The following is a 9,873-nucleotide window of genomic DNA, read 5'->3' on the forward strand; positions in this document are numbered from 1 at the left end:
GTCCTTGCCCAGACCAGAAGGACCCGGCGCGCTGATCTGTTACTGATCTTCATTTATTCGGACTTGCCGAGGGGTGTACCACTGGCTTTTTACCAAGGGTCTGGTCGATTGGGGTCTAGAAGTTGTTACTTTGGTTGCTGGGTTGATCCGAAAGCTAATATTCTTTTTACCCTTTCTGGACATCGTTTGTTCCAGGCGTGATGTGTATCCCCGCAGTTCGGGCATTTTGCTTTCGTTTGTTTGCCTTCTTTGTGCAGATTCTTGCATATGTCGGTGTTGTGGAGTTCGCTACATACACCACATCGTTTGGGCCTCTACAGCCATCTTTGTGGTGGCCGAAGTGCTGACATCTGTAACAGCGCATGGGTTCTGGGTTGTACAGTCTCAGCCTGAATTGACCATAGATCCCAACACTCACGAGTGTTGATGCGAGGTCCTTTTATTGTTACAAGGACCTGTCTTGTTTCAATATTGTTGTGCTTGCATCTTTCTGCCGTTGTGACATTTGGGCATTCTAGGAGTCTGTTTGCATGAACTTCGACCGGGAAATTTTGAACTATCATTTTGGTGATTTTTTCTTCTGGTTTCAGTTCCACTAGGTGTTCTGTGTTCCTGAGGTTTGTGATTATATCCGGATTAACTGTGGATATGTTATATCTACCTCTAATGTCGGGCTTGGCTCTAAGATCTGATCCTGGATTAATCTTTTCCAGTGCAGCGATGTAAGCATAAGTGGGACCATCTACTGGTTTTTTGGTTTTGAATATGGTCCTTGGCATTAGTTTGGGTGCTGCTCTTGAGTTCTGGTTGGCTTCTAGTTTGGTTTCTTTGGGCGTTTCTTCGGTTCTTCTTCGTTTGTTTGCCTTTCCGTTGCCTACAAGTTGCCACGGTGCTTCGTTTAGGGTTGGGTCGTCTTCAGCAATTTTCCTTGCTCTTGCTACTATATCACTGTGTCCTTCTGACGTTAATAATTCAAGAAGGATGGTTAGGAAAGTCATATCCTGGGGAGACATGGTTACACTGTGCTAAGAGAGTAACTGAGGGAGTGACTGTAACTGTGTACTGCTACACTCAGCGACTGACTGATCCGTGATGAGGAAGTAGAGACAGGCAATAAATAGGCAAGAGAGAGCTGAGGAGCAAAGTAAGGTGTAGTAGAGGGGATAGTAATAATAATAAGAGCTGCAGAAGGCCTATTGGCCCATACGAGGCAGCTCCTATTATAACCACCGAATGAGAAGGAGATAGGAATAAGAAGAGGATAGCAAGGGAGCGTAGGAGAAGAGAGAAAGAAAAGGAAAGAGAAAGAAAGATAAATGGAAGGGGTAGGCTTATGTTAGGTCACGTTTGTCACGCATGGTTCAATATTGGGTCTCGAATGGGTCTTTGTATGCCATGGGTGTCCTTGCCAAATATACCTAGTAACTGTTTCACAACTGGAAAACTAAACGAACGGAAATATGGTTTTCTACCTGTTTTCACAAGAAACATGTTGTAACTGTTCAGCATTGTTACGTCAATAAGGTGGAAAATCATTTTCTTCGTCCACTTCACAGTGTTCCGTACACACACTACAGCACCCACCATCATGTCACATTTATCAACTAAACGCATGTTGATGTTGTAGTCCATCACACAATCTGGCTTATATATTATTTGCTTTGTTGTTCTGTTCACCTTTCCACTGTCCACCATTGTACCAGGGTGAATAGTGGTCAACATGTTCACTTCACGTCTGTCTTTCCACCGCACTGAAAGCATTGCACCAATTTTTCTTACCTCGCAATCACCTTCTTGCATAGCAGTGTCAAACACAGGCTTTTCCTTTCGTTTTGGCTTTACTGTTCCACACACTCCAGTCTTATTATCAAGCAAGAATTTCGTTAGCAAGGGACTGGTATAATAGTTATCTGTGTACAATATGTGGCCCTTGTTCAGATATGTTGCAAGCAGCGCTTCACCACACTACCTGAGAAGCCATGTTCGTCATTAGCAGGAATATCTACATTTGTGGCTGAATACAGTATCATGTGTAACACCATTCCTGATTCACAGTCACAGAGCACAAAGAATTTCAGTCCAAATCGGTGACGTTTTGAGGGAATATACTGCTTGAAGGCAGCACGTCCTTTGAAAAGCACCAGGGATTCATCAATAACCAGCTTCTGAACTGGTACGTAGTAATCTCGAAACTTTCCAATCAGGTCATTTAGCACGTGCCTCACCCTCCAAAGCCTATCATCCTGTCTCTCGTCTGCATTATTTGATATCTGGTTGATACCTGGTTGATGGGGTTCTGGGAGTTCTTCTACTCCCCAAGCCTGGCTCGAGGCCAGGCTCGACTTGTGACAGTTTGGTCCACCAGGCTGTTGCTTGGAGCGGCCCGCAGGGCCACATACCCACCACAGCCCGGCTGATCCAGGACTTCTCTTAGAAAATAGTCCAGTTTTTTCTTGAAGATGTCCACGGTTGTTTCGGCAATATTTCTTATAGTCGCTGGGAGGGCGTTGAACAACCGCGGACCTCTGATGTTTATACAGAGCTCTCTAATTGTGCCTATGGCACCTCTGCTCTTCACTGGTTCAATCTTGCATTTTCTTCCATATCGTTCACTCCAGTACGTTGTTATTTTACTGTGTAGATTTACGACCTGGCCCTCCAGTATTTTCCACGTGTATATTATTTGGTATCTCTCTCGTCTCCTTTCTAGAGAGTACATTTGGAGAGCTTTGAGACGATCCCAATAATTTAGGTGTTTTATCTCGTCTATGCGTGCCATATATGTTCTCTGTATTCCCTCTATTTCAGCAATCTCTCCTGCTCTGAAAGGGGAAGTGAGTACTGAGCAGTACTCGAGACGGGACAACACAAGTGACTTGAAGAGTACAACCATTGTGATGGGATCCATGGATTTGAAAGTTCTCGTAATCCATCCGATCATTTTTCTGGTTGATGTGATATTTGCTTGGTTATGCTCCCTAAACGTTAGATCGTTGGACATCATTATTCCCAAATCCTTGACATGCTGCAAAATATTTGCAGCAAATATATGATATTTGCAAAATGAATGCACCATAGGTTCAACAGAAATTGATCTCGGGACATATATTTCCCAAACAATGGTGTTGGAACAGCATTGTCTTTGCTCCAATAATCTGAAATTACGTGTTTCACACAATGTTTCATCAACATGCAAATTGCAAAAAAACACATACAATTCACCAACAGTTGTCTCTTTCCAGTGCTGTAGTCGTGAAAATTCTGATACTTCCTCACCTTCAATGAGATCGGCCGCAAGTCTGTTCGTTTCGTGAACGATGTGTTCCATGAGCGGCTCATCGAAATATGCAGTAAAGAAGTCCATTTCACACATTTCGTCACCAGTATCAGGGAAAAGATCTGTAATTCCCACGTCTCTGTTGTCAAAGTCGAGAATTTGTGGAACAAAATCTTCCCCATCACTCCACACACACAAACCTGCTGCCTTCCGAGAGCCATTAGCTGCACCACGGCGAGGAATCCGGGGACCAGGAGCTGAAGCAGGCATTGCAACAGTAGGGGCAGGAAGGGTAGATGAGGAAAAAGATTTGGAACATGAGGGAATTTGTTCCTCATTGTCGCCATATTGTTCCATGTGGCGGCGCTTGGCTGGGCGGGCAGCTGATGCGGCGTAACTTGTACTGGCACTAGCAGCTGGGGTAAAACTATTTTCCAATTCTTCATCACTAAAACCTGAGAAAGATTCACCTGTTTCAGACTCGTCGATCATATCATAAACGTGCAATGGAACAGATGAACGACGTGCTTGGGCGCGAGGTGGTTTTGAGTAGTAGCGGGTAACTCGTGTGGCATCCTCACCCTCGTGGCACCAACATGTTCACCCCTTACTATCTGTTGTTTCTATTTCTTCTGGCTGGGTATAATCTTCATCTATATCCGAGTCGTCAATATCAGATTCGTCAACGTCCTTGAACAATTCATCTGCAACTTCGTCTTCGGTCAAAGACTGCGGTGCGTGGTGCGCTGAGCGAGGTCGCACGCTGGGTCGTGATGCGCTCGCCATGGTGTCCGGCCACTAAGGCCTGTGAAACAAAGGAGGTGTGGGGGTTTTCTTTTTGCTTTCATGACTGCAATGCGTACGTCGCCAATGAACATGTGGCAGACGCTTCACGAAACTGTCAGAATTAGCAGAATATAAAATACGATAGCAACCGTACAGGGCCTGGGAGCAAGGTTGAGTTAGAGCCCTTGTGGGTCTCTTCTCAGACTAGCCTCACCTGGTCCTGCTCCATGTTGATCGTTGGAATCTTCTCAATGATGTAACACTTTAAGGGACTCCTAGGGTCCTCATCACATTTATAGATTAGTGAATATAGGCAACTCGGTGTTGAAGACACTTAGAGCTGAAGGCTGGAGTAATGTTGGCAGTATTCAGAAGAGGTTCAACGGAAACACCTCATAAAGCTTAACAGTAGTTTATTTACTAACTTAACCACTAATACACAGGGTGCTTGATTTACTTTAGATTGGCGTCAGCAATTAAGGCTATAGTTGTATTAGCGACACTCTTGACCTCTGGCTAAACGACTCGTGTCCACTCGTGGAGAAACACCTAACTTAACACAGTTGACAGCCAATCATTAACACGGCAACCTAACTGCCGGTATGCAAAGGGATCACAAGAGTTCCAACCGGATACTTGGTAATGATGATATGCAATAAATCAACAAATACACTGTCAATGGGACAGGCAATAAAATGCACAATAATTATCACACAATAACTAAATATGTGGTGTATGCGAAACTCACATTCACAGAAGGGTGAAATGCTGTGATACCACACAGATAAACACGCATTCACCATCGATTCACCTATAACCTACGACAGGTATAAGGTGAGAACTGTGGTTGATACCTCAGATCAACACAGACACAATAAAACAATGACAAGATCTTGTACTTACAGATAAGGTACCTTTCCTTACTCATTCACTCAGACATGTTTATGCAAGAACTCGTAGGTGGCCTGACAGCTGGTTTCGCTCGTAGACACGGAGGGTACTTGCAGGAGGGAGTGCTGTATGCTTAACAGACAGACACACACACGCACACACACTGGCGCTGGCGGTGAGTAAGGTGGTAACGTCACAAAGTAGTGAGGGCGGCTGTGGTACCATGCACTACACTGTACACTATGGTAAAGTCACACACAGGTTACTTAGGCGGCGGCACTGCTTTAGTTCACTCTAAGTCACTCACAACGATCTTTGTCACCAGGTTACCTGATACCAGTCTGTTTCGCTCTGGAGATTTGTCACTTTAGGCTTCTGAACAATATACTCACACTCGTGATTCTGGGCGAGTGTGTGGTATATCGCAGAGACGCTGAGTTAACTTGACAGTGAGGAATAGACGGTGTTCAGTCTATTGGCCGATAGACAGAACAGCTACACGTCCTCTGGGTTTGGTCTCCCTCACGTGAATGGTTTTGCAAGGGGTGCCGGGCATCTCGTGGCACACAACACAAAAGAGTTACAATTTGACCAATAGCATTGCAGCAAATGAGCGGGAACCAATCATATTGAACGATCGATGATCAGTAGGAGAGGTGACATCATGAACACGCCACGAACACGTCATAGCTGTTATTCTCCATCGCGCTGGTTGACCCCAGAGGTCAGAGGCTGCTGGCGCCTCCCCTCTGTCCCACGCTCATCCAGGCAATGTACTCACTAACCCCTTTGTGGCCAGTATACTTAACTTCCTGTATCTACTACCTGCCTGGACATATGGTGGCCTCCGTATTATAAAAGTGTTCCTGATTAAGTGGGCATTCTGGAGATACCCAACATGCCAGGTCACTATCCAGGATTAAGAGAGATAGGCTTGTACACAAGATCAGTGCACTGTGCACTGCAATGAGCCATTCAAGTCAGCTGTGGGAGAATCTTGGGAGATATACTCCCACAGGAGGCCTGCTCTAGATTTTTTTTCCAAATGGTGTCTGTTTACAATCCCCCGTGGCTACGGTATGGGTGACCCCTTTACACTGCGGGACGTTTGAATCATGCCTGGCACCATTTGGCGTATATATACGCCATGCGCACAGTGGGACATGTTACTCATGGCGTATATATATGCCATGCGCAGTTTAAGGGTTAACATTAACAAAACTTTCTATATTTTGTTTGGTAATAAATCTTCAAATGAAATTAATTTAAGAATAAACAATATACAAATCAGTAGTAAAGTTGATGGTAAATTCCTTGGTGTCCTCATCGATAACAAGCTGAATTTCCAGGGACACATTTAAAATAAAGCAAAAAAAGTTTCTAAAACTGTTGGCGTTCTTTCTAAGATCATATATTATGTTCCTCGCCCTGCCCTGGTGACTCTCAATTACTCTCTCATCTATCCTTATCTCAACTATGGTATTTGTGCTTGGGGTTCTACTACCCAAAATCATTTACGTCCTCTAATTACCCAACACAAAGCTGCTATTAGAACAATATCTAACTCTGGCCCCAGACAGCACTCGGTACCCTTACTCAAATCTCTGACTATGTTAGATATTAAGTCACTGCACATCCTTTCTTGTGTACTCTATATATTTAAAACTCTGAACTGTAATGCCAATCCTGACCTTCAACGCTTCCTAGAAGGTTGTAACAGAACTCATGTGCACCACACCAGAAACAAATACCTATATGATATTCAAAGAGTATGACTTCATCAAACTAGAAATGCTCTACAAATCAAGGGACCCAGAATGTGGAATGACCTTCCCAATTATGTCAAAGATTATACCTCTCTCAACCAGTTTAAGATGAAAACTAAGTACTACGTAATTAACTCCATGTAACCTACCTTACTTCTAAATGTCAACTCATGTCTTACTATTTAAAAAAAAAAAAAAATGTTTGTTGACCAACTTGTATATTGGCTATTTTCTACCATATTCCCCCCTTTTTATATCTTTTATTATTTTTTTTCCATTCAACACAATTTATACTTTCAGCTCAATTACTATTAAGTTTTAGTCTAAGTGTTTTTTTCCCCACCTCTCCTTGCCTGAAACACTATGCGTACTAGTGACTTTAGGTATTGTATGTACTACCTCTATCTTTAAATCTAACAGAATGTTTGTATTGTAATGCTGCAACTATGTGTGCACTGTTCCTAAATAAATTATTATTATTATTATTAAGAAGACATCTGAAAGAATAATTAAGAATAGCAATAAGTTGCCAGGAAATAGCAATTAAAAAGGAGAATTGGGAAGGAAATATTGAACTAATAGGAAAAAGCTTAGTTAGTGAAGATGGCAGCAGGAGGATAAGGTTTCAAAAGAACAGAGGACACTGTCCCATGGAACATCACACTCTAGCATCCGCTAACCAAGCCCCCCTCACAATGGCAATGGGCTGGAAAGTGAGGGGGAGAGGAGAAAGACGAGAGGGCGGAGAATACTACCTGGTGGAACACCAGTGTTAATGGGTAGAGAGGGAGAATTGGAATCACTCACAGAGACATACTGAAGCCTGTCACTGAGGTAAGATTGTAGGTATTGGAGGGAGTGACCTCTTACTCCGTGATGTTGTTATTTAACCCTCAAACCGCGCATATCATATATAAATGATATCAGTGACAAAACCGAAACCGCACACATCATTTATATATGATTTTGTGTCTAGCGCTATAATTTAAACGCCCCGCCTGGGATAGGGGCAGCTATAGTACAGCCACGACTGATAGTTGCCAGATGCCACCTAGAAAAAAAATCCAGGCCAACATTCATGGGTGTTACAGCATCAGTATTGAGCAAGCCACCAAGGCTGACGCACGCAGCACGAGCTCACAGCACCGCTGTTCAGCTTGTGACCACAGCATCGCATACAAATACCATAATATAAATGATACTGCTATTATTTAGCAGTGATAGTATTACTGAAGCCCCCTGACTGTGATAAAACTGACCAGGATTCTGATAATAGCAGGATTGTGGTGATATTTAGCGCTGTGCTCCATGGAGGGAGGAGTAAGGCTGTGGGAGGGAGGTTGTGGTGTCGTCTTCTGACCGTGTGTGGCCACCATTTATTGACTGCACTTACCATACCAGCTTAGTGGTTCGCCATGGTGAACACAAATGTAGATACTTATATATAACATGTGTATAGTGTGAGATAACAGCGAGAGGAGTATGTTGGGAGCCGCCATTTTGGTGAGGGAGGAGCGTCGTCTGCACGACTTGGAATGTTGTTTACTGATGGCCACTATGGTCTTTGGGCACCATACCAGCTTATTTGTTCAGGTATAGTAAATAAAATAGGTAGATACTTATATATAATGTGTGTATATAGCGTAATAACACCACAAACAATATTGTTGGATGACAAATATTAGTGCGTCTGGCCTTGAGGGCGGCCGCCGATCAGCTGACTGTGTGAGTAGCTACGTCTTATGGCCTTCACTCACCATACAAGCTTAGATGTACAGTTATGGTGAACAAAACATGTAAATACGTATATATAACGTCTGTGTATAGTGAATAAATACAAAAGAGTATTGTGGGAGGTGAATGAGGGTGAGTGAGGTGGTGTTGAGGGAGGGAGTGGCAGTGAGTGGCTCGCTGGTGTTTGGTGTTTCACTCCTCGTTGCTTTTTGACTCACAAGACCAACTTAGTAGTTCGTTATGGTGTACAAAACATGCAAATACTTATATATAACCTGTGTATATAGTGTAACAACAGCAAAACTATTTGTTTATTGTTTTATGAACATAATAATTGAATCACTAATATGCACACCATAATTTTGAGTACAGCGATGGTTCACACATTTTATAATATAAATATACCACAATTTACTGTATGGAATAATATTACTGCAAAAAAACTAAGAAAAAATCAATCAGAGACATTGAAATAATTAGGTAATAATATATTTGTGGCAACTGCCATCTGACAGCTCGGGCGGAGTAGACCTCGTCTGGCGAAGGCTCTGCCAACGCCCCTTTTTTGCCACACTTCCCTACCCTATTGCGGCTAAAATATGCCACCTACGATTTTTTTGTTATTTTTTCCGTGATCAGGAAACAAAAATGAACACTTCTATAAGACGAAAGAATTTTTTGGATTTTTTTTTTTGTTGCGCCTGTGGGTGTGAATTCCATTTGGGCCCCTAGCGGTTTGAGGGTTAAGAAGGTTAATGTGTTAACAATGTCAAAAAGTTTTATGTAGGTCAACAAATAAATGAACAGGGTACTAATTTTTTCAAAGATGTGCATATATCAAGTTACTCATACTAATCAGTGCATGATTGGTCCTTTTTTTGATGCCTTAAGCCATTATGGCAAGAACTAAGTATATTTTGGTTTGCTAAATAGGAGTAATGCTGCTTGTAGATTATCTCATTAAAATATTTTAGACAAAATTGGCAGAATTGATATTGGTCTATAATTGTTGACTTCAGAGAGGTTGACTTCAGGCACTTTTATGGGCTAAGGTTACTCTTGCTTTTTTTTAGAATATCAGGAAAGGTTTGGAGTTTAAATGATTTGTTGTAGAGCAATGCAATGAATGGAGCTAAAAATCTAGAGGCTTTTTTATAATTTAAGGTTGGCATCCCAACATGTGTTATCTGTGCATGATGGTTCATTCATCAACTGTAAATTACCTCAAGTCCATCATCACCCAACAAAAACCTGTTATCAGAACTATAAAACTGTCTTCAAACAACACACAGCCTCTCTGTTTAAATCCCTAAACATGCTAAATATACACTCGCTCTACACATTCTCTTGTGCCATTTACATGTACAAAACCGCGTTCCTAAATGATAATCCTGATCTGAAACTCTTCATTGGTAGATT

The sequence above is a fragment of the Procambarus clarkii genome, chromosome 37 (genome assembly GCF_040958095.1).
Source record: "Procambarus clarkii isolate CNS0578487 chromosome 37, FALCON_Pclarkii_2.0, whole genome shotgun sequence".
Classification (NCBI taxonomy): Eukaryota; Metazoa; Arthropoda; class Malacostraca; order Decapoda; family Cambaridae; genus Procambarus; species Procambarus clarkii.